General features: G+C 43.9%; 1 protein-coding gene across 2 annotated transcripts in view; it reads right to left on the bottom strand.

Moving 5' to 3' along the window:
• zic6 (zic family member 6) overlaps window positions 1-25909 on the bottom strand; it is an 84574-nt gene that overhangs the window by 54195 nt on the left and 4470 nt on the right. The window contains exons 1-2 of one of the 2 annotated variants that reach the window (XM_068591407.1): window positions 23694-23829; window positions 17223-17281 (exon numbers count right to left, since the gene is read on the bottom strand). The gene's annotated coding sequence lies outside the window, so the exon portion shown is untranslated. Of the gene's footprint in view, window positions 1-17222; window positions 17282-23693; window positions 23830-25909 lie in introns of those variants that run through there. The other variant, XM_068591416.1, reaches the window with a different exon arrangement.

Genomic DNA, 25909 nt, shown 5'->3' on the forward strand with positions numbered 1-25909 from the left:
CAGCCATGAGAACGGAGGGAGAGGGTGGAGGAACGCAAGAGGCCCTGCCTGGCAGAAATAAAGACTTCCTAAGGGCTGCTCTCTGACAACAGAGCCCCAAAGGGAGAGTGAAAAATGAAGCCTCCACACATTCGGAGGGGTTTTCACTCAGGGAAAGGGGCCGCCATCGGGGTGAACATTAGAGAGAGAGGGCAAGATGGAAAGCATAAGAGAATAGGATTATAATATTTGCTCAGAGCGAAGAGGAACAATTGTGCGCCCATTTCACAGTGTCCTTAGAACTGAGCCTGTGTCGAATTCAAGAAGGGATCTTTTTTTCTTTTTGATGGTTCATGAAATATGGATGCTGTTTATTTCACCTGCTAACCCAGACTTCTTTGGTCAAACACCTTCCACTGGCAAAACACTATCGCTGGCAAAAAAAATAAGAAAAACAGAAGTAAACCTGGCAGCCTTTCTTGTAGAACACACAAATACACGAGTCTCTGACATGGACGTAAACACAAGACAGTCCACTTTTTCTTTCACGAGCAAGCCAACAAACACATTATTATCATACACAAACAAAAACACACACATACTGAGGGGGGCGGGGGGGACCATGCATACCTCGGCCGGTCAGTGTTTACCTGAAGACCATAGGGAGCTGTGAAAGCTCACAAGTCGGGCTACTTTGCATGTACGTGGGAGCCCGCAAAACACTTCTCACTGCTGTCCGTCATTTTGATTGCCCAGCACGACTCCTCCGCCCCAAACACCCCCACCCTACCCACCCCGGCCAGATGGCTTTTTTTTAACTGTCTGTGGGCTCTTGCACCTCTGCTCTACCACACTAAATCCCTGAGATGGCTGGGTGGAGCGGAGGGTTTGGGAGCTCTGCTCGGACAAATGGTTCGGAGGTAGCAGAGCAAATAAAACGGATTAAGAGGAGTCTTTTCACAGATACTTCAAAACTATTTTGGCGCTGAGCCTTGGATCCCCCCCTTCAACACTCCCCCCCGATAGGAGGAAAAATCAGACACCCACAAAGAAATTTTCAGAGCATACAGACCTTGTCTTTGGGGGATCTCAGATGGAAAACTAATGTGTGCATTATATGTAAATCCAAACATCAAAACAGCCATGGCTATATATGACGCTGTAACAGAGGTCCATTTATACATTATTTGTGTTTCATAGCTGCAGCCCTTCAAAAGAGAGGATTTCTAAATATATATAAATGTATATATAAATATATAATTATATATTAGTATTATTCAAGCTCACAGTCGGGGTACTGAATCTTGTACGGTGGCTACTTTGCTCTGCTCAGAAACTTAATCTCACAGTAAGACCACGGCATAAAGCAACGATAGGAAACTCTCATTCTCATCACTCTGCTCATTAATCCTCATTCATTTTGCATTATAGGAAAAATAATTATATACATTCTCTGACTGTTTTATGTCCTGTGAGTTTCAATATAAACGATGTAAAAACATTTCTACATCATAGAATGACTCATGCTCCCCATACGTCATTTTCATAACAGCACCCTGTTCAAGCTGCCTGACACTGATTAAATGCTTTCAATTTTCTCACTGGAGTTTTAACAGTGTTTCCTCCTTATTGTATAAAAATACAGTTACTTTACAGCACACTTTAAACCATCTGAACTCTAAAGTGAAATATAGCCCAGCCAGGACACAGTGCATCAATAGAAAGTAATATGAAGGAAATCCAAATCACCTCTTGGCTTTATCCAGCCAAAGGTTAGATTCTTGACTCCCCGCTGTCTCCTGTCATTAGGTTGCTTGGCAACAGGCTACAAGCTATAATTAGCTTAGCAAAATTAAGATTTCCATTTTGTTAACACAAAAACACTTATCTGAAAAGTGTCACATGTTCACTGAAAGAGATTCCAAAGGCATGCATTGAAATATGAGTGGATTTTTTTTTTTCTTCTTTTTTTGAAGACTTGGCATGCTACGACTGTCGCCACCGAGTGAGATGTACAAGTGCAGCTGTTACAGCATACTTAATGAAAAATCATAAGATGGGGCATGAAATCACCCTGTGAGCATCTGTCAAGTGTTATTCTCATATGTTCGTAGCATACTAATCTCGAAACAGTCCAACAGTCCCTCCGTCCCTTCCACCTCTTCTTTACACCATGCGTACCTGCAGCAAGGGAAACGCCTTGAGGAGCATTACGTGGATTATTTCTCCCTCCACTTCTTGCATGCATCCACACACACTTTCATCACGTCTCAGGCGGGCAATTCAGTGTTTTTATTCAATGCACTTTGATTTCAATCAATTCTCGCTCTGTCAGCGTGCAAAGAGACAAAGCAGAAATGTTCACAGCATCAATGCTGAGCCACTGAACCGCACTTAACCTTGCTTCCTGACGATGGTACAGCCAGTGCATCCGCCCTCCGTCTATTATCCGTCCTTCCATCATTTCATCAATCAATGTACCAGTACATCCCACAACTGCCACCCTACACGGAGCCAGACATCTAGTTATGACTTGAAGCTCGTGCTGACGTGTTAGGCAGCGACGAGAGGGTCACCAGGATCACTCAATTAGCCGGGGTGACAAAAGAGCTCGCATCCCCCAACCCCGACTGAACATCAGCCGCCACAAGCAGGGGCCTGCTGGCTGCCTCCAACCTGCGTCTGTGGATGTACCGAGTAGCGGCGCTTTTCTATTGAAGCTTGACGTTGATGTTTTACGTCATGCTTACATTCGTGGCAAACATTATGAAAGATGTCTCCACCGTGGATGGTCTCTAAATAGCATTTAGATCATTGTCAGAAAGAAATGCTCAATTTAAATACTGAAAAATGAAATTATCCAGCAGCTTTTTGGAAGTGTATAGTATAGTATTCCACAAAATGCTGTCTCCACATCTCGTGGATTTCATCCTGAGATTAAAGTTTGCTTGGTTGTTATGGAGATGGTTATAGTAGGGTAATTGTGTCTCCTGAAAAATTGCATTTACATATTACTTGTTTGTTTTGCCAAATAGGATTTTGAGGGAAATGTAAACGCTGTCATTATGTCCAGTTGTTATGTGCTTTTCAGTGAAATAAAAGCGCCATTCTTGCCTCTGGAGAGCGGGGTTGACATCCTGACTCCTCCATGTTGTTGTGTTGAGGCAACAAAAGGACTTTGGTTCCAGTTAAAGAAAGGCTAAAGTTGCAGTCGCAGGTTACAACAACGTAAACAAGCGCTGTCTCGTGCGTCAAGTCACTGGAACCTCCTTTGATATTTAACTGAGACCATCAGGCTTTATTTGCCATAGAAGATATTGTAGAGAAATAAGTCATTATGTTGATAAAAAATACATTTTATTTGAACAACATTATGTTTCTATTAAAATGTATTTGCTGTATATTTTGTACTCTTAACTGAACTATGGCTGTAGCTAATTATTTTATAACTTTTTAATAATTGATTAATCTTGTAGTTTATACAATTATTGAAAATTTGGAAAACTACCATTACAGCTCCCAGAGTGACTTTTTTAAATGTCTTGTTTGGTCTCATCAACAGTCATAACAGCAACACATTCAACACCATGTGATACAAACCAGAGAAAAGTCATAGCTAAGTTTCACATTTGATAACCTGGAAGTATAAGTAAGGATACTTTAGTTGCCAATTGACTAATTAATTCAGAGAAGCTTGCAGCTCTGGAGGGCAGAGATCTAATAAAAAACCAAGCAGTGTTCCAACATACAGGTTTAGTCTTTATCCGTATACATGTGAATGCAAAATCCTGCATGGATTCATCACAACACACAGATGTGCTCACACGTTTGCGCAGGTATCTGCACATGCACCCTCCACATCCTGTACGTATGTGTCTTTGTGTCTGTATGGTCGTTATTCTACTTTTTTCTCATCCTCTGTCAGTCTGTCAAGCCATCTGTGTGTATTTCCCCTTCGTGGCAACCTGCCTGCCTGCATTTCTCCCCCCCCCCCCCTTACTGTCCTATTTGCAGCAAAATGACTCCTGTCTAGATCAGTGCTTGGGATATTCCTCGCAGCAAAGAACACACGTAACCCTGTGTGTGTTTTGGTGCATTCCCCGTTGAACTGATGCTTTTGAGTTGAGGAGGCTGGAAGTTGAAGAGATATTGCCAGAGATAGAGGTGTCAGCGAGAATGGCAGCATTGTTAATTAAAACATTCCCCTTGATGGGTCTCCACCTCGGCTACGATATGTAGGGCAGTAGTAACATAAAAAAGATGCCTTTGATTGTAAAATACACACTCACTTACACACACACACACACACACACACACACACACACACACACACACACTCAAGAGTACTATACTGAAACAGCGATGAAAATGAAAAGATTTAAAGACTTAAAAAAGAAAACAACTCTCTTGAGTCTTTCAAAGGCTTTGTCTGCGCGTGAGTGTGTGTGTCTATGTGAGTATGTGTGTGTCTGTGTGTGTGTGTGTGTGTGTGTGTGTGTGTGTGTGTGTGTGTGTGTGTGTGTGTGTGTGTGTGTGTGTGTGTGTGTGTGTATATATATGGTTCTAGGCAAGTCATGAATCCATTGGAGGGGTTTTGAGAAGGATGATAAGACTCTTTAAGCTTCCAGCGTCATTGAAGTTCTGGTATTCGGTGCTTTCCCTCAGTGATCACTGTCACTCACTTCCATCCAGGCAGGCAAAATTGACATTTTTACGAGAGCAAACCAGTAATAATAAGAACAACAACAACCTAGAAGGCATCAAATAAGGAGCGGCAGCTTACTATGGCAAACTTGAAGCTGAAGTCCACCATTTCACCTATTTCCTGTCGTCTTATTTGCTTTCTTCCCAATATAGAAGTAGTGAGATGAAACAGTGAACATGATTTAGCAGATTTAATAATAACGCAGGGATGTTATTGTAAATCAGAGTAGAGCAAGGGAGCTGAGGGAAATCTGGCAGAGAAACGAGGCTTCCTCAGGAAAACTGAAATGTATTTCACAGAGGCAGTGAACTCAGCATTTTAGTTACAAGCTCTAAGATCTCTTTTGTGTTCTCTTTGGCGGCACCTATGGCGAAGACCAGTAATTGCAGGCATATTATTTGATTGCCGCTTGAGATTTTTCCTGGGAATGTCGCCACAGCCACCCAGCTTGTAATACTGTAAATGCAGCCTTGAACTAATTTTCTCATGCTTGGATGAAAAGTGATTTAATTGCCAAGTATTTAAATAAAAATCCTTGAGATTATTACTATAACTAATGCATTTGAAAAGTGTGCAAAGCATTCTGTGGCAATAGTCTGTCCCCCACAGCTACAGTGTTTGCCATTTGAATAATGAAAACTGCCGTACATTTTAGGATCCAAAAAGACACTTGAGTGACAACTGCATGTGATGAATAATTGTTTAAAGATTTTTTCCAGAGACCCCACGCAGTATTGCTGTTAAGGCTTCCAGGAGATCTCACGTGTCCATCAGGAGGTCTCGGATTTCAAACACTGCATTTGACCTTGCAAATTTTGAAGACCCAAATGCAAGACAAACAGCAGGTCAAAGCGGTGCAACAGCTGGCGCCACAGTTCACACTTACTTCTACAGCTGCTCTCTTTCAGCAGATGAAGACATCCGTCATGATACAGTCAAATAAACGCGCCACAGACCAATGAACTTCATGTCATTAATTATATTTGCATGGTGCAATTCTAATTGTGTTTTTCCTCTGAGTTCTCCTCCTCCAAAGTCTCCTCCGACACCGAGCAGGTATCACAAGGCAACACTTCACTAATGGTAGCCTTTTGGTGCCCATTAATTGCCCAATGATTATCTTTCCACTCTGCAAACAGTCACACGTCACCTTGTGTCGCCAGAGCTGACAAACTGGCCAATGAAGGGCTGGTTTGGAGGGTAGCTGATAAAAGAAATACCTGGATTCAGTTGCTCACTGAAATACATTAATGCAAGGAACAAAAGTAGATGCTTTATAGGTCAGAAGGTCACAGAGTAGTTATAACACTAACCAAGTTAATCTATCAACCTGTTCACTTTCTTGCCAGGTAGAAGATTGACTTCAGTGTCATGTCTCAGCATTAACTACTTTCACCTTGTGGATGAAGAAAGTATGCATCTATCTATCGATCTATCTAACTATGGAGATACATTGGGAGTTAATAAACTAAGCATAGCATTGAGACTGAAGCAACTTATTCCGAACTCAAGTTGAAGTGGACTCCTTGAACACAATTTCATACCCTCTCGATAGGCAACGAGATTTTGAAAACCTTTTATTCTAGGTACATTCTGTATGGCTTTAAAACAGAAAAAGAAGTAGAAAGAAGATATAAGAGATTCAGTCAAAGTTAAATGTTTACAGATACAAAATACTCAAGCAGGATGTTTTCAGTTAAAGGAACAAATCCATGTAAAGCTGTAACTTTGCTCTGGTGGAGGAGTGCAGGCGACAGGGCTGCTGACACCTCTATCTGTTGACTCTACACGTGTGTAGTGTTTAATTAGCTGTAATCCAATTGAGGGATACGGCTTCCTGTTAAGAGAGGTGCAAAGGGTCGAAATAAACAGCTTACAACAACAATTAAACTCTAAATATGCAGCTTACAGCCTATAGGAAGTCAGACTCCTGACCTTACTAACACACAGAGCATCAGTTCACTTCACAGGTGTGACCTGACCTCCGGGAACCGCTTCACGTTTGTGCTACTCTAGCTTTGTTCAATCTGTGAAGTACTTTTCCCTCATTATTGAAGCAGAGAAAATAAGAAAAAGGACACAGAGTGAGGGGGGAAGTGAAAGCGGGAAAGAGAAAGGAGATGCAGCATCAGCGTGGAGACAATCTTTGCCGTAAAACATTCTGTCTTATCTCACTCTTATCGTATCTTGCCACTAAAGTGGCTTTTTCAAGGGAGATCAAAAGGGATGGCAAGCATGTGTTTCTAACTAGAACTACAGCGCAGGCACAAAACCTGATGTTATTAGGTCATTATGATAGTGACCTCTTTCTCTCATCAAAGCCCTCGTTTCAAACCCATCCGTGAGCCAAAGGTGTCAGCTTGTAAAGACTCTCTCCAAGCCTCATCCAATCAGACTCAAATCATCCTGCAGATTAATGAAATTCAGTATATACATGATTTAGAACAATTGGTCTGAGACGAACAACAGTTGGTTGATGCAGAAGGCATGGGCTTTTTTGAGGAATAAATAAAGCTAAATGGTCAAAAAAATGACTGATTGGAACATGGCTAAAAACCATGGCAACAGACTCCTTAGTAAACAGTTTATGGAAGCCCAGTAGGAAACCCGGTGGTTGGGTAAAGACAGCCTTGTGCTAATCAGCGCATACCAACACCTTCAGCGCCCAAACCTCCATGAATTTCTCAGGAACAGATGTGTCGACTGTGCCGGCCTCTATGCTGTGCCGCTGTAGTGTCTCAGTTAATCAGAACTGTGTTACACAAAGATTTGGTTGCATAAATTACTGAGCATGTGGATGCATGTTTGCATTAGTAGTGTCAGGTTTATATTCAGACATCCAGCTGGAATCAAAAGCTACTTTCTATCAGTAAAGGACAACTCCTGTACGGCAGTCGGGGCTCGAGTCTGCGATGGACTCAAGTTCTCTCTTGTCTTCGTGCCACCTGGAGACAAAGATGAGGACTTGCACGGACATTTTAATAATTGTCAAGCGAGTACTGGCATAACTATTGAATTCAACGTATTACATATGATTCCAATAAAATTCCACGTCAAGAAGATTCTTTTGTTTCAAGTTAATCAGAAGAAGAGAAAATGATCAGAAAGTGTGAGAGATACTTAAAACTATAAGTTCAAAGGAAAAAAAAAGCATCTTGATCTTTCTGCCTATCGTGAGGACTCACGTCGTTAAATATAACGCTGACACTCGCAGCACTGTGATCAATAAGCCAACAGCAGAAAGGCCGGAGCAATCGTACAGGGTACACTACACACACAACTCATCTAATCATCTTCAAAGTTTCGCAACCCGACATAAACCCTGAGACCAGCTCTGAATCAAAGACCATCACTCTCCGACCGGCAGGCCGACACAGCACAAGCGCATCCGTGTACGTACACACACGGCAGTCGCGCACGCGCACGTGCACGTGCACGTGCAGAGCAACTTTTAGCCTCAGTCACAGCCTGCTCTTCTCTCGATGTAACCCAAGATGTATGATTCACTCCAATCATCTATCAAAATAATCATCCGCTGGGGCAAGCGGAGAAGCTTGGCAGTGAAGCGACACATCTGAGGTCAAGGGGAATCATCTTTCAGGGGTTGCTACGCACTGTGGGTTTGTTGCCAAGCTGCGGCGCTGGATGGTGAGGCGTCTATGGCGACGGTGGCCGAGGAAGAAAAAAAAAGGGGGGTGGGGGGTAATGGTGGTGTTGGTGGAGGGCGGGGTGGGGTGGGGGGGGGCCTGCCGGTGCAGATGCCCGCAGACAGACAGCCTTGCCTGAGAGACACGAGAGCTGCCGGAGCCTCAGACAGCTCGCTCCATCACCCCCTCCAAATACCCCTCCCCTCGCGTTGCCATCTGTGAAGCGCGCACACACACGCACACACACGCGCACACACACACACACACATAAAGAAAGACGGCACCACTAACTAAGAGGCCCAGGCACACTTAGCCACGTTAGCAGCCTTACTAAGACCGCTGTGCCGGGCAACTGCTGACACGCTTTAAAAAGACTAAGAGAGAGTGAGAGTTAGTAAAGCGGGAGCGAGGTTGAGCTGCTGAGCCAGACGGTCGGTCTAAGCTAAGCTAAGCACCGAGGAAGATTGAGATATCAGCCAGGTGAATTCTCGGCCGAATTTTTTTGACAGGTGGGCAGAGAAGAGCCGTCTGGGGTTGACAGCGCTGCCATGTTTTCGATAAGCACTGCTGTGTGTCCTGCCGTGTGGCATGTGCAGCCGCGCTGATGGTGCGGCCATTTTTTGTGTGTGAATATGTATATGTGTCTGTTACTCCGTTTCTGCGTGTCCATATGGGATGTATGTGTGCATGTATGGTCACATTGTTTATTTTTCCATGCATGTGCCTCATCTATAGCATGGTAACCGTTGCCAGTTGAGCAAGGCACTTACAGCAATTACAGCGGATGGTGTTGACAAGTGTAATGACAGAGTTAGGGCCTCTAATAGGCCAGACTGTCGCTGAGAGGATATGAGCTCCTGTTTTCAGGGCTGCTCACATCTACTTTCTTCTCTCCTCTCTATTTTCTTACTTTTACCTCTCGCCTTCTACCCTTGACTTTGATCTTTTTCTTCTTTTCTTTCCTCTCGTCTGTTGTCATATTTAAAAGATCATGGAAGATGACAAAGGGAGCCAAAAGCTGACTTAAATTACTGGGAATTAATTTAACGTTACTGTGAGGAGCTTTTAATTGGTTAGGAAATGTCTTAATTTAATACTGATGGCTCTATATGACATAAACTATATGAAGTAAAACAAAAAAGAAGATTAATATTCATAATAAGTTAATCCTAAAGCTCGTCATCGATGCCACTAGTTTCGAAATTCTGAAAGAAATCAGATGAAATCAGGCAGGTTCACCAGAAACCCCTTTATCCCGAACTCCAAGGGGGCATCCTGCAGGTACCAGGGTCTCAGACAGACCCAGATCCAGCTTTGACCTGCAGTCAACCTGGTATGATGAAGCTGTCCTTGTGCCTCGTGGTGCAGGACCAAATGCTGCAGTACCATCTGCCGGATGGCAGCATCAGAACATTTTGTGGCTGGTGTGATTTGTGTCTCTGATTATCCTGTTGGCCTTGTTCCTACACCACTGGGTGTAAAAGACCTCTATGGATGGCAGCCTCCTGGAGATGTGCTGAGCAGTTTTTACTACCCTCTGTAGCGACTTATGGTTGAGGCTTGTGTAATTGCCATACAGGCGGTGATGCAACCAGTCAGGATACTCTTGATGTTGAAGCCATTTTCTTTTTTTTATTTTGTATCCATAGAGATTTTCTGTCTGACTTTTCAAGGATGAAGCCACACTTTTGTCTTTTAAAGCCATGCTCTGGATCCAGTTATGTAGACTCATTCATCCAATGTGGTTGAAGAAGCTCTGCTTGCAAACCATGGGGTTGTGGATCGGGATTTAAATAATTATAAATTTCACACTGATGTTGGATCTCTTTGATGGCGGCGGAGGTGTAATGGAATTTCATCTGGAAAAAGTATGAAATATTTCTACACTTTGATTTATTATTGAATCAAAGGAGTAAGCCATGACAACTGTTGCAGACAAAAACAACAACAGTAAATTTGAGTCTGCTTTTATCACAATTTTGGGATTTTGGGACATCAAAGCTGAAGGAACTGTAACCCTTGATCACTTCCCGCTCAGACTTCAAGCTGGTTGAAAATCCTGTATCAGTGAACCTTTCCTCATCTGATTGAAGACATGGTGTGGAAAAAAAAAGTAGAATTGGAAAGTAAGGATGGCTCGCTTTGGGATGAATTAGTTCACAAACTATTTGAAAAAATATTTTAAGAGCAGTTTTAATTGTTTAACAGTGGGGAGCTACAGCATCGATTTGGAATGGTGAATCAAATCTGTCATTAACAATTATTAAATACTGATGAATGAAACTTGTACACACACACACACACACACACACACGCACACATGCAAACACACACACACACACACACACACACACACACACACACATTTGTGTGCACACAGTTGCATTGGCTCTAATCTGTAATGCATCCAATATGTGGAGCTATTGGCCGGCGCTCTGGTAGGCAAGCTACATGGCACACAGAAATCGGCACGCTAGACTCCATACATCTATCCAATCAGCATCTCGCCTGGCTTCTGTGCCAGCGGGCCAATCAGATGCCATAGATGCAGCCCATTCCCCAACCCCCCAAAGACACACATACACATATCTACAGTAAACACGCACGCACATCAATCCAGCTGTGACTCTTGGACATAATCCAAGTTGCCTGTCTGGTTTGTGGTGCAAGGTGGCATCTGCATGTGTGCGTGAAAGAGATGATCTTCTATCATTAAAATAAAGAGGACAATCAGCGATCATTGTTTCCCACACAGAACAGAGAGGAGGTGAACACAGAGAGCGCACAGGCCACTCTGAACAATAAAGTACAAGTGAGAATTGGAGAACAAGAGAGAGACAGAAAGTGAGGGAGAGAAAACGTGACTGAGATCAACAGAAAAGCAGGCAGTCGTTGAATCATTCTCACACACAGAGCTTTGGCCCAGATCAGCCAGAGAGATAAAGGAAGAGGATTACACTGGCTGAAAGACTTGGAAGTATCCTGAGTCTCCTCTGACTCTCTGCCACTTCTACAAAGTCACCTCTGACAATGGAACTATCTGTTAGCACAGTGATAGATCAAAAAGACACAAGTACATTCGGGAAGTACTCTGTAGTAGATGTGAAGGCCGTTCAAATATCCCAAATCAAACATAAAGAGATGTATGTTACAGAATAGGCAGATGAGCCCAGTCTGTGAAGTTGACTAAGCGTGTCCATGAGGAAATGTGGAAAGCTGGAATAATCCACCCTTGATGGTTACAGTGTGGCCAGGATTCACCGGTTCGATGCTATCCAGAGCTATACGTGTCACAGGAAGACACGTATAGCTCTATTATACCATTAGGATACATCATATGTATCTGTTGAGAAACTGATGAATCACAGTTATTAGTTCATTGATTTGTTAATTGGTATTTCCTGAACAGCATTTTTCATAAAAAATATTGATTTCCTTGTGTAGTTCTGTCACTTGAAAAAGATTTAAATGATTTGTAAATGTTCCACTTGGATGAACAAGTAGGGTTTTCCTAATATATATATATATATATATATATATATATATATATATATATATATATATATATATATATATATATATAAATGTTCCACTTGGATGAACAAGTAGGGTTTTCCTAATATATATATATATATATATATATATATATATATATATATATATATATATATATATATATATATATATATATTTAGCCTGAAGCAAAGCAGTGGCCTGACCATGAGTCCCAACACAATGCTAGTGAGGCTAAAAGTGATTACCTAAAATATTTGTTGTAATATCCTGAATAAATGAGGTGTGAGTGAAGGTTTGCATCTGTTCAAAGGCACTTCTTCAGGCGGCATTAAGATTTCATATGCTTTCTTCTCTGGTAGCAGCTGGGTAACAGTGATGCTGCTTTCTGATGACCTTAAATAGCTTATTGATTTCTGCAGAAGCAGAAATGGACAGACTGCCGTGTTTTTTTCCTGCCCACTTCCTTTTGTGTTTTTCCTCTTCGAAGGCTTTGGAATTATCAGGGTCAGATTTATTGTGGTATGAAAAAAATACTTGTTTACTCACTCTGCCTTCTGCCTTAAAATAAAAACACACACACACACATAAACAGCCCTTGCTATGTTGTGTTTCTGCTGTGTGCTCGTGGGGCAGCCATGGCGTTACTTATCCCAAAGGGTCAAAGGCATAATGGTTATAATCTCCTTGTGGACAACCTTCTCACCCAACAACACTGCTACTTGTAACAAAGAGCTTGGCCTCAGCCCTCAGCTGTCGCTGCCCCTCCTTGGCTTCCACCAGCAGACCTTTAACGACTGGTTCATTGTCGTACTGCCTATCGACTAGTTAGACGAATTCAAATTTCACATGTCAATTAAATGAGTGTTGTCCTAGTGATTAGCAGATCCCACTAATTGTCGCTCCCTCAATCCCTCCTCCTCTTTTCTCCACTTATTTTTTTTGCGTCTTTCCCCTCCTCCTCTTGCTCTCCTGCCATTTTCCACATGGAGGAGCAGGGAATGGGGCTTTGTGTCGTCGGGCCCCATGCCCCATGTCAAAGATGGCTCCTCAGCCTCTTCCCCCAGCACGCTCCTCCTCTGAGACTCCCAGATCCCTTCTCTCAACTCTGGGGTGTAAGGAAGATGGACATAAAGGGTGTGTGTGTGTGTGTGTTTGGGGGGCACATATAGATCACACACGCGTGAAGAAGTATATAGGGTTGAGTGTATGCATTTCATCCTGTTTGGGCCCACAGCGTGCAGGTCGCAGGATGGGATGCTCAGAAACATCCAGCGCTGCAATCCCTTGCGCACCTAACAGACATGAACATAGAGAGGCGGCCGATGTGACGCACACTCCCACACGTGCACCCTGGCAGATAATTACCCCAACAGCCTCTGGAGAGCAGAACGCCCATGTGGGCCGCATAACCGCTTTAGACAAGGGCCATGGCACACCCAAGAACCCCCTTCTTTGTCTATCTTCCAAGCTATGTGTTTGTTTTGCTTGACTCAATGAACTTGATCTGTGGATCTTCACAGCATTGCATTTGCTGTGCATCCCAATGGCGTTGAAAAATGTCAAATTAAGCCATGAAACGATTCTGAAAATGCAATATGCAAATGCTGCCCTCTTAAATATATCATTGTATTCTTCTTCTTTTTTTTCCCTCAGAGGCAATCCTCTTGTGTTTTCAGCTGCAAGGAAAAAAAGACCTTCACTTTGGTTTATTGTGAAAAAGCACAAATTCACACTCAACCAAGAAGGTGTATAATAATTACAGTGGAATAAGTTAGGAAGAAGTCAGCATTAATGTGTAAGCCAATGCTCAACATTTTTCTTAAAAAGTACACAATATTAAATTTGTTTTAATGATATTAGTAATTAGTAATATTTTAAGGGGCACAAAGTTGTTTGCCTCCAGCTTCTCTTGCCCAAATTCTAAAAGTGCAAGATCTTCATGGAATTATGCATATTTAGTGAGTCACCCTTGTCATTTCTAATATAATTAGTTACTGCAGGTGTTGGATGAATGAATTGAAGTAAAAACTGGACTATTTCCCACATGAACATCAATACACCCACACACATATGCCCTGCTCTGATCACTTTGACAAGTGCGCCATGTCAGAGCTGTTTTAGAAATCTAAAATATTGGGATTTTAAAACCTTTAAAGCAAGCAAGACAGACAACTCTCCTCCAGTTTCAAGAAGAGCCTAATCATCCCTCATCACAATTAAACACAGCGGACAGCACCTCCAAACACTGGGTGACATCTTAAAACTGTGTGAATGGCCCTTAAACCCTGCACCCCCCTCACCTAATGTTCAACACTAACCAAGCATCACACAGACCTACATTCACAGCTACAATAGAAAACACTGCAGCAGGCCAGTCCAGCCCAGACGGTTTCGTTTGCACTTTATCAGACCATACAAAACAGCAACGCCTCATTGAGCCACAATTTGCTGCTAGTTTCCTACAAGAAGCAAAACAAAGAATGGGGCGGCCTGGCCATCCTTTTTGTGCCAAAGCAGCGGACCAGAGAGAACCCACACACACATATACACACAGCCAGCCGGAGTCGGGGAAGTACAGACAGAGAGTGAGAGCAGCAGAACAACACACTCCAGACTACGTTTGTCACATTTTTCAAAGTCCAACATGACTACCGTAAAATGCGGGTTACACGGCGCACCCTTTTATACGACGCCTCTACTAAAATTAAATAAAAAGTTGTATTTAATCGTAAATGAGCCGCGAAAGTTTATGAAGGCTGATTTATACTCGGGTTTTACGCAGAGACGCAAGCACGCAAGACACGCATGGCCGACCTTGCGTGGTCAGATCGGCCATTTTGCGTGCTTGCGTGCGTCACCCCAAATTTCTGACTATCCGTCAAAGCAACGCGAGCCGTACGCAGCCCGGAAGGCTGTGATTGGTCCGCTAACCACGTCCTTTCTGTCTCTCATTTCCGGTTTCATAGCATAGTACCGCTGTTTTTAAAAGCCATAGCAGAAACACGAACAATGGATCTTGTTGAAGAACGTTTGGCTGAAGAGGTCCACAAATATGAGAATTTATAAAACCCGTCTGGCGCAGTATAAGGACACGCAGATGGAGGTGAATTCCTGGAGGGAGATATCGGTGAACGTCGGTGTGCAGGTCGATTAAACGGTCGTTGCGCCACCTGCTGTTCTGGAATATGAAAAACGCAGGGGAACTAAAAATCAAAACGAGTCCGTCAATCCGACTGCGTGGCCAGCCGGAGTTGGAGTTGCAGAAGTATAATTCAGCCTTAAGCCGCTGTTGCTGCTGCTACTGCCTGCGTCCCCGCTGCCCGAGTCGGGCATCGAGCCGGGGGCTAGCCCCGCTGCCTTCGGTGGTTGTCAGTGAGCTAGCTGGCGCTGACAACACTTCTTTTTTTGTGCTAAATTTTCAGTGCAGTTTACTTGAGCTGCACCCAAGGACGTGTGACGGTGCTCACCCCACTTACCCGAGGAGGCGCAATGGAAAACAGGTCTGCGCGACAGTTCAGTGCTCGCTTGCTAGCTTGCGAGCTTACAGCGAACGCTAGTTAGCTCGCAAGCTAACAGCAAGCGCTAGTTAGCGGGATAAGAGGCGCCACAGGGCAGGGAGGACAGCAGGGAGTTTGGCTGCTGCTGCTGAGAGCATCCTGTGCTATAATGAGAACACGCCTGAAGGGGATTTAGGAATATTTCACAAGAATTTTGTATCCCACTTTAACTGCTGCTAAATTTAGAATAGAAAAAAATCTGCAAATCAGCCTCATGAATAAACCGCACAGGTCAAAGTTGAGGGGAAAAAAAGAAAAAGGTATCAGCTTATAACCTGCATTTTACGGTACACTGCGGAGCTGTACAGTCTTTTCACTCACAGTAAAGTAGTGACATTGCACACCTGTAACACAACCAACTAAATTAGTGCAAAAGGTAAGCGTTGAATAGACTTTGCATGGCTTGTCCTCATGACGGGTCACGGACATGGCAGAGTTTAAAAAGCGCTCGGGGATTAAATACTTCTGTTGTGGCAATGGTGCTCCTTTTACCTCCCTCTGCTTCCCCGTCTCAGTCCCCCCCTCCTCTCTCGTTGTCTCCCTTCCTCTTCCTCTCTAGTTTTACTACCACGATAATTCCTCAGTGAGTAAGCGAGTGTGTTTTGTGTGCGTGAGCCAGTCAAGGCTGAAGTCCTGTTTGTGCATTTGTGTAGTCATGCGAGAGCGCGTGTGAATGAGTGTGTTGCTCGTGGATGAGTGCTGAGGCAGCGAGTGTGCTGAGGTAGACAGAAGTCTGCAAAGCCAGAGGGGCTTACTTACAGTCAGGCTACCAAACAAGCACAAACAGACAGTTAGGAGTTTGGCTGTTTCGGCCTCTGCAAACCCAACACGGGCAAATTAAAAGAAACCCTAGAACCGCTGAAATTATCTTTGAAATGTGGGTCATGTAAATTACACAATAATGTGTGAAGGAGAAAGGCTTCACATATCTCAATAAACAAAGGCAAAGAGTTGCTTTACAATGCACAAGACCAGATTCATTAGCATACAAACTGAGATCAAAAGGCTTTCTCAAGTTCAGTACATCATAGCCTTCTCAAATAACTCCTTATCAGAGTACAGTCAAGCGCACCCCCTCCCTTTACTTCCAACCACCACCAGCACAAGTTGAAACAGAAGAGCAGCCCCTCTGGAGGACAAAATTACATTGCCATGACAACGCTGAAGAAGTTCAACTATACTGACAAAACGGTGCAGATGATGTGCTGATTGTGCCTTGTGTGTTGGAGTGTATGTTGGCCTCCCTTTTGCACCTAACCCCACCCCAACCTTGCTACAGCCTCTTCGAGTCAGCAGCTGTTGGTCCTGGTAAAGGATGGGTGTGAGTTGTTTTGTCTGCCTGGGTGTGGATGAATAAATGATGAGAGTGTTGGATCTTTGGGATAAGGCTCGGCCGCTGGTCTGTCCCGCTGCGGCTTTTCGGTCCTGTCAACAAGGCCAAAAAAAGGGGTCTGCGATGACCGCTAATTGGAAGTGGCGAGGTGATCTGATGACACTGCAGGGATACTTTGGTTTGTCACAATGTGTAAAGGCCCTCACATTTCAAGGGTGGTTGCCTTCAAGGAGGAGTTAATCAATGCACAGCTTAACGCAGACGACTCGGGACAGATCACAGTTGCTGGTCCCGGGGTAACTGAGTTTAAAATCAGCGAGACATTTCAGGAAGACACTTACTTCAACCCGCTGGCTTTGAAGCTATTACAACACAATCACTGTACATTGAGCAATACATCACACAAGAAAGTGTACCAGTATATTACGTCTACACTGTCATCTAAAACAGACAAGGCAGCAGAGGAGCTCATTTAGGTATTTTACCTCAGCCATAACTGGATAGCAGACAGCAGCACATCCTGCAGACAGTCATGATAGAGAGCCTGTAAAAGAGAAGATAAAAATGCATAAGCTCAGAACATCAATCATGGTCCGACAAAAGTGTTTCCATACGCAATCGATTTCCATGGTGTCTTCCCTCCCTACAGCACATATGATACTGTTTTCCAACGACTTTCTTCACACTCACGAAGACATTTGATATGGAACACAGAAAGATGGAGGAGAAAATATTATAGGCGTATATCTGGGTACAAGCTTCTAAAGTAAAGAGAATCAGACATATCTGTGTCAAAACATCTCTTTTTCTTTTCCACGTGCTCTCTCTCGCACACTAACCGCCACGCTTTACGGTGTGCTACACTGACTTGTAAAGTTGTGATTTACACTTGTGTACTAAAAACAGCTTGAGACAAACAAACACATTAAAATCACAAATGCTGAGGTATTCAAAGTGTGCAAGCAGTTGGGCTAATTTATTGAGGCTCCCTAAATGTAATAGTGAGGACGAAAGTAGTTGTTAAAAGTTTGTGCATCAAACAACTGTTTTTCTATTTGCAATACACTAAAAAAAATAAAGAGAAATCTGAGAGTAAAGTATCTTTGCAACTTTTTCTTGAAACCTCAATCACAAATGCACCCTGGGTCTAATGCATGTGCTCCCCGACCACCTTTGGTGCGTCCCTCTGTGAAATTAAGACCTTTAGAAACCAATTTACATTGTAAACACACCATGCAAATCTTGTTTACCATGTTGGGGGTCTGCAGACATGGTGGTTGGTTACAGGTCTGAGGACGGAGATCTAGGGAATCTCCCTGGACCACCACACAGACATGAACACACACAGTACCCACCCTGCACCCACTAACCGCATGCCCCCCCTGGAGAGAGCGCCCACCTCCTGACCTCATCCGACAGAGGGGGTCAAAGGGAATTTAACACAAGGGTCCCACATTCCTCCAAGGTGATAATTGATGTAGCTGCTGGCAGGGGGTCACCAGGCACAGGGTAAACAAGCAATGGCTTTCTATACCCCCCACCCTATTCCCACCCCGCTAAACGGTATGTATGGCTGTGACCAGACTAGATTATGCCATCAAGCCTGGCGTGACAGCGTGTCACCCATTACAGTGCACCGGGTCTGAGGACCCAGGTGTTTCAGTTGACTATAACTAAACCATCAGCCAGACAAGCCCCTTCACACATACTGTCAACGACACGCTTGAGGCTAAAGGCCAGCTGCATTTAATAGACTGTTACTGGAAGTGGAAGATCCACTAAGAACAACAGCTCAGTAACAGACAAAAAAAAGAAAGAAAGCGGTGCTGTATAATTACACCTCTCCATCTTCTCTACAGCGATGCAAACCTGGGAGCGGGTAAAGAGAAAGTGATGGATGGAAGCAGGGTAGTGAGGCCTGCTTTGCTCCATCTTCCCTCTCCTGCTCTCTGTTGCATGGGGCCTGCCCTCATTACCAATATGTTACTGTTTTTTCAGAGGAGGCAGACCTTTTATAGGTTTATAGGTGTTAGTCTGCACCTGCTGTTCAATTCAAAGTAAAAGTAAATATAATTAAAATTTAAATAATAAACTTTCAGGCTGGAAAAATGTTGTTTTTCTTATTGTCCACAAATCTCATCAAAATCAAAGTCATCAAGTACGTGTTGACAAAGCCCTGATATATCTTATTCTACTGTGCCATGGACATCCATTGATGCCCTGAAACTATCACAACACACATCAATGTGCCACACTATTATTACACTGGGTTACACACTGCATGGTTACACTGTATATGGGCACTGTATTTTAGTATGAGTCCCACATACACCATCTGTTTGATGTAAATACAACAAATGTGTAGTAATCCATGGCTTCAATTAATCCCCAACAAGGGCACAGTTTCCTCCGTTTGAGTAATATTTTCTCAAATTTGCAAAGCCTGGTTATTTCAGGAAATTTACAAAAATAAACAGTATATTTGTAATTCCTGTTAAAAGATTTATATTTACAGTCGGAGAGAATGGGCTTGAGTTTAAGAGCGTGAAAGCTGAAATGACACATTGTTGTAGGTTTTGATCTTTTCATGGTGTTTGCTGACAATAAAAAAAAATACATGTTTTGTTATAGGATAGCATGACTACCAAAACATCAATGAAAATTGGTATTCAAAGCAGAATATTATTCATGCTAAATGATTAAAAAGAGATGATGCGCTGGTGTTAGTGGTGGTTAGCTTTGATAAGGGGAGGGCCTGGCAGTGCGGTTATTTCCTGGTCTCTGCCCACATGTGGTTCCCCCCCAGCCACACACTAAGGCTTGGGGAGGTTATAAAAGCCGAGGGGGTGATTAAGAAGCAGGAATAATGGCCTCCACAAAACTAGGAATGTGTTTAACTGCTACAGCGGCTCCGGAATAGTTCTAAATCGGACTGCCGCCTTTAATATCAGGAATTATTCTCCTGCTATTGAGCATTAAATGTTACGGGGGTTTGCACATGCACTTTCAAAAGGAATTGGCCTGGGAAAACTTGCGAGGTATAGGCAGGATGTTCGCCAGGGTTATGATTTATGTCTGAGGTGACCCGGGAGGATTCAGGCTCGGTATTTCTACGAGCTATGCCGACCTACCCACCAGTTCTGCATTGTTGGAGTTTGGTGGATCCTTCTAAATCCAGGATTAGAAAAGTCAAATACACAAACACCTTCACCTATCCTCTCTTTCTCCCATACAGAGACACCAAGAAGCAAGAGAGATAGAAAGAGTTACCGTTGGCTGCTACCTGCCTGCTAAGCATGCCCAAGCCCCAAACCCCATCACTTTCCTCATTACTGGAGCTTCATGGCTTTTTAGGGCTCTGTGCTTTATCTGGGATTTCACATTTCCCAGCCTGCCACTTGACATGGCTCACCCAGCTGCCAGCAATCAAGTAGCAGAGGGCAAGCTGAGTCTTCAGGCTGCACCTTGATTTGAGAATTGCACATCACAGCCACTGGCCCCGCTAAGCTTCGGTAATTACAGGCCACACATCCCATCATGCCTCCAACCCTATTTCTACCCCACATCATACACTGACCTGGCATAATGGGTGGAGGGGAAAGGGGTGCACACAGGGAGATAGAGATGGTCACGGGTCAGGGGTGGATTCTAAGGATGTGGATCTGTGCTTCAAAAGGCATAAAGTGTGACAGTGTTGGAAAAAGGCTTGAGAATTGTTGAAGATTGTTGCGCGTATGACACATCCTCGTGTGTGTTTTATGCGTCTCTGCGTGCATGTATGAGTGCGCTTGCATCTATAGTACACACATCGTATGTGTGTGCGCCTAATTGAGAGGTAAGCAAAAAAGTTGCCTTTAAAGTTGCCAATAAATATCCTGCCAGTAATGTTAAACACCTGCCCGTAAAGCCCAGAGGAATGCTAAATGAAACCAAGTTGCACAGCCTGTCTCCTGTCTGGGGTCTCAAGGCAAGACAGCAGGATTTGTAATAGCTGTATCCAGGATTATTGAGTTCAAGCAGAACAGCCAGGAAGCAAGAAAAAAAACATGACGTGGTCGGCAACACTCATTTTCCTCAGTCTAACGGCCAGTGCAACCACATTGTGCCCCCTTCACAATAAAGAATAGTCCAGATTATTATTCAATGTAATTGCACAGCAGAAGCAATGCTACAACTTTCGGCATTAAAAACTTGTCAATCATGACAGAATCTTTTTTTTTCTCTAGCCCTCTCAAAGCTGAGTGATCAAAGCTCCTCATGAAGAGTGTATAATACTAGTGGACATATGAGTGTTTCAAAAAAAAACTTGTTCCCAGTGTTCTTTGTGCGAGTGTGAGCTAGATAAGGTAAGACAGATGATTACCGCAACTCAAAACATGCCCCCCTGATCTTCTCACCCCAGTGTCACACAATCATAAAACACTCCACACACACACACACACACACACACACACACACACACACACACACACACACACACACACACACACACACACACACACACACAAACACTCATTTCAGCACACATGTCTGTACACACACAAAGATAACCATGCACACATGCACTAATGCACATACATTCACAGAGATATAGTGTCCGGGCAGGAAGAGGCTCTCGCTGTGCTTTGGAGCCTCCAGGGTTGAAAGAGAGCATCTGACCCCAGAAGCCAGAGACGCTGCCGTATGGCCTCATCTCTGGTTTCGATTCCCTAAACTCTTGACGCCTTCCTCCCACTGCACCTGTCGAGAGCCAATAGACCCCCTGCCTAGACCCTTTCACCACAGAGAATATATGGCCCTGCTCCCTAGTCCAGTCTGGCTAATTTCTAATGGCCTCAAACTGGCCCTAAACGCCACCACGGAACAGGGAGTTTAGCTGCTGTTGCCACCCTGAGGCCCAGCTCAGCAGTCCTCCTTCTCTCTGGTGGCCCTCCGTTCCTCAGCAAGGACCAGATAAGGCTGATCGAGCACAAGCATTTACTTCCAGAGTCACAGGCTTTCCCCATTCAACTTAGAGATTAAGCACTGCTGTCTACACGCAACCATGAATAATGAAGCTATCACTCCAGACAGGCAGGCAACAGCAGCGTGAGTTATTTACACCAGTAGTCCCATAGGCCGCTGCAGACATGTGCCAAACCTATACAGTAGCAGCCCCACTATATAGCTCATTCATTATTTCACATTGCAGAAGACTCACTTAGAGCCAATTAAAGACCTTCAATGTTTGAGTCGAAAAGCCTCCACTTATCTTTACTGTTAATCCAGCAATTCATTGACGTGAAAAGTTGAGAGGCCCAGGTGCAAAGAAGAGTTACGTGTCCCCACTCGCTAATTTTGCAGAAGTGCCTGTAGAAACTTTAAATAGTGCTAGTGCCCTCACAACATGCAAACACAAAATGTATTCATTACTCTCCTTGCAATCAACTATCAGTCCTGAACTGTATGGTTTTATTGTGAGGCATCAACTCAATATATCTGTGGAAACACGAGTTGTAAGAACCATTCATGTTTATTGTAAGCATATCAAATTTTGATTAGATATACTTTGCAGTATTTTTTGGGGCAAAGTGATAGGAAAAGGCGGGCAGAGCTAGAGGGAGCGCGCACAGTTCTTACCAGACAGACCGGAGCAACAAAAAACTACTGAATTGGAAAACCTGGTATGGTCATTAATCTGTTTGTTCAAAATACTTCAATAACCAAAAAACTACCTGAAAATAACAACAGGAGAATCTGTTCTGTAGGGTCATTCCTTCCCAACTGTGTAATGCCAACTGGAAAAATTGCACAAGAAAAGTTTACAATTGCCATTACCGTGTTTCAGTTTCAGTTCATCTGTTACTTTTAAGCTGGTTATTTGAAAATGTGGACTGTAAGGAGAAATGCAACATATGCCATAGCAGTATTAATTGGCAGGTATAGTGAAATATGGGTCTCTATATTATCAAAAGTTATTATTAACTGTAAAAGGCATGATCTCTTCACCTTTTGTAAGGCTAAGTCCTGGCAGTCAGGATGACAGGTGGTGAGAAGATGGAATCAGTCTAATTATCATCTCAAAAAATAATGTCAATCTGTTTCTTTGACAGGCAGATTGTGTGATAAGACGTCTAAACTGTTATTCTTCAGTCAAGACTTTACATGTACCAGAAAATACACTTTGTGTTGTGCAGTGTTACGTTTATTGTGTACATTGTTTACAGGTGGGTTATCAGTGCAGATATTATACTCCCTTTAATGTAACTTTTTATCTTCTTTTTTCTTTTTTTACTTCTAGTAATAATGTAAATATGGCACCAAATCAAAATGATATTTAATGCAATTTCCTAAACATCGGATGTTTAATTGTGAAATAAAACCCTCCTTCGTGTTGCCTCCTCTCAGCAGTAGGCTGCACCTGACGTGAGGTTGGATAATAGCAGACACCACGTGACTGCAGCACTTTCTGTCTGGACGCACGGCAGGGTCTGCCACAGCCTCCCTGGTGAGGACGACACACGCTCGTACGCACTCACCGGACGGATAAAAATAGACGCCATTCATGTTTTGGGAGGACGCTTTTACAAAGCAACACGATGGAACTTGTTCAACTTTATCACAACCGCTTGCTTTCACCAGTGGAATCATTACAAAGCAGACTTTAAAGAATGTGTTAATTGTCTCAAAACGCGCGAAAGCGCATGAGACCAGCCCGCCACCGATGTCCCTCCTCCCTCCTGCACTTGCCATTCCAGTCAAAACAGTGGTGCGTTTCTGTTGCATCGCACCACGCACTTCACCCTCTCGTCCCTCAAGAGCGACGCCGACACAATTCATTCATTCACACAAACAAGTCGTTTTGCCTCTGCTATTGGAACTGCGTCACAGAGAGGGGCAAAAAGTATGGCATCATAATCTGAACTTGCATGAACGAAAGTGACGGAATTAAAGCACTCAGTCAGCAGGCGACTCACTCAGCCTCCAGTGCGTCTGTCTGCCTCGCCTGTGTGGCGCTCTCCTGCATCCTTCAATGAGCATCACTTTGTGGAGCCGGTGCGAGGCATCCTCCTTTACAAACACCGGTCCTGGACATCCTAGACAGCCACGTCCTGCGACATATTTTTTAGTTTGGACCCGTTGATGTCACTTCCTGCTTGGGCAACAGCCTGTACAAATGAGCACAAGGATGTGGAGGGGTGCTCGGGGAGCCGTAAGAGGGAATTGTCGAGGTCACGCGGCAGGCAAGTTCACGAGGTCAGCCAGAAGCGACATTTCCAGACCCAGACAAGAAGCGCGTTATTCTTTAAATGGCCAGGCTATGGCTCATACCAACTCTGCCCTATACTTTTATATAACCAGTCACATCCACATCATCATACCCCCCTGTGATGCGCCGGCGAGTTTCATTTCCTGGTACGATGTGCGCATTTGGGCTACGGTTATGCAATGATGAAGGCGGCATCATCACTTTGGATGTTTTGACTGTGAACGCAACCGGTGGGAATACTGTGATGCACATGGGGCTCTGCAAAAGGAAGTTCAGCGAAAAGTTCTATGACACCTGTTGAAGTCAAAGTACTATATATGTATTTTTTAAAGGCGCATCCCTGTTCTTATTCAGTTTTTTGTCTTGTTTTTAAAGCTCCTATTTGGACTTTATTACTGCTGAGTTTAAGCTTTAAGCATCTCATTGCTTTAAAACAGTCTTCATGTCCTTTGACACATTTTAACCTGGAAGAGTCATAATGACATACATTTCTATTCCTGATGCCAGACGAAGACTGATTGCTCTTGTCTTACAGGATGGGTGATGGAAGACCGTCCGTGAGTCCAATCCCTCTTAGAGAGCTATCCTTTTTCCTCGACCAGGTCTCTCCCACCCCCTGCCCTTTAACTTTGAACCCAGGCCCAGCAGCCCATCTCTGATCTATAGAGGGTCTCCTCTTTACCCTTGTCCCTTAGCAGGCCCCCGTGATAGATGACCATCAGCATGCCAATACAGCACAATATTTCAATTTTCTGCCCAGGAAGTGGAATTTAAGGGGTTGAGTAAAGTTCAGAGGCACAGTGTGGTGCCTGCAGCTCACAACCAGCCCCCAGCCTCGCACCATAGACCCGAGATCCAAACAGTCAGCCGAGAACATTCCAGAAACCAGGTCCTCTCTGTGTCAACAAAACAACCCCTGCTGCCATCGTCCTGCCCGACCGACAGCGGAGCCGAGGACACTGACGGGAGACCCAACAGTCTCTCTGAGTGCAACATTAAAAAGAGAAGATACTGTTTTATTTAAAAGTGAATAAACTTTCTGCAGGGTTAGACATGTTTGCCTGGTATTGGACAGTTGTGCTAGTCACCAATAATCTGAGAGAAAAATGTCCTCATGCTGTATTACAAACACATGGATAATGAAGCTGTGTTTGGCTTTGTTATATGGATTAGTTATATTTATATGCCACAGGGATTCGAACAAACAGGATTATGTACATTGTATCAATGTGAGTAAGGCAGGCAGTTATCCAGTATGTGTGGGACTGTATACAAGTACACATGTGTGTAGTGTAGTATTTTTTGATAGGAAGACGCTCTCATGTGGCTCTGTTGTAGAGGGTTACGATTGGTTGGATTAGGCGAGGAGCTGGGGTAAGCAGGAGGAGAGGCTGCGAGGCACGCAGTGCGACCTAGTGGTGGAAGAGGGGTGTGTGGTGCAGAGGGGAGTCACACAGACACACTCACTTCATATCTTGCTCATAAACACACACCAACACGCAAACACAGACTTACAATCAAACCCACATGCTTTGTTAATGTGGTGTATAGTATTTTATCTCCTTGAAACACATGCTCTTAACCTCTAACCCATGTTTTTGATCTAATGTCCTCAATACATAAAGATCCAGGTTTAAAAATAACAGATAATTCCCTACAACCCACACACATGCTCGACTTAACGCTTTCTAACCACGTTTACGTATTTGTTATGTCAGCCCACCTTCCCAGCCCCTCCACCTTACACACCTCCTACTTCCGTCCTCCCACAGCCAAGCCCGGCTCTTGAAACAAATGGCACTGTTGGCAACTTCAAAGTCAGGAGCTTTGTGACTACCCAACCTTTAAAAAGGAACATCCCTTCATCCCTCCGGGATATTAGGGAAGTACAACCAGACCAGCTGACTGAGCACTGGTGTCCAC

The sequence above is a fragment of the Clinocottus analis genome, unplaced genomic scaffold (assembly GCF_023055335.1).
Source record: "Clinocottus analis isolate CAN_PGR_092001 unplaced genomic scaffold, fCliAna1.0.p SCAF_10, whole genome shotgun sequence".
Lineage (NCBI taxonomy): Eukaryota > Metazoa > Chordata > Actinopteri > Perciformes > Cottidae > Clinocottus > Clinocottus analis.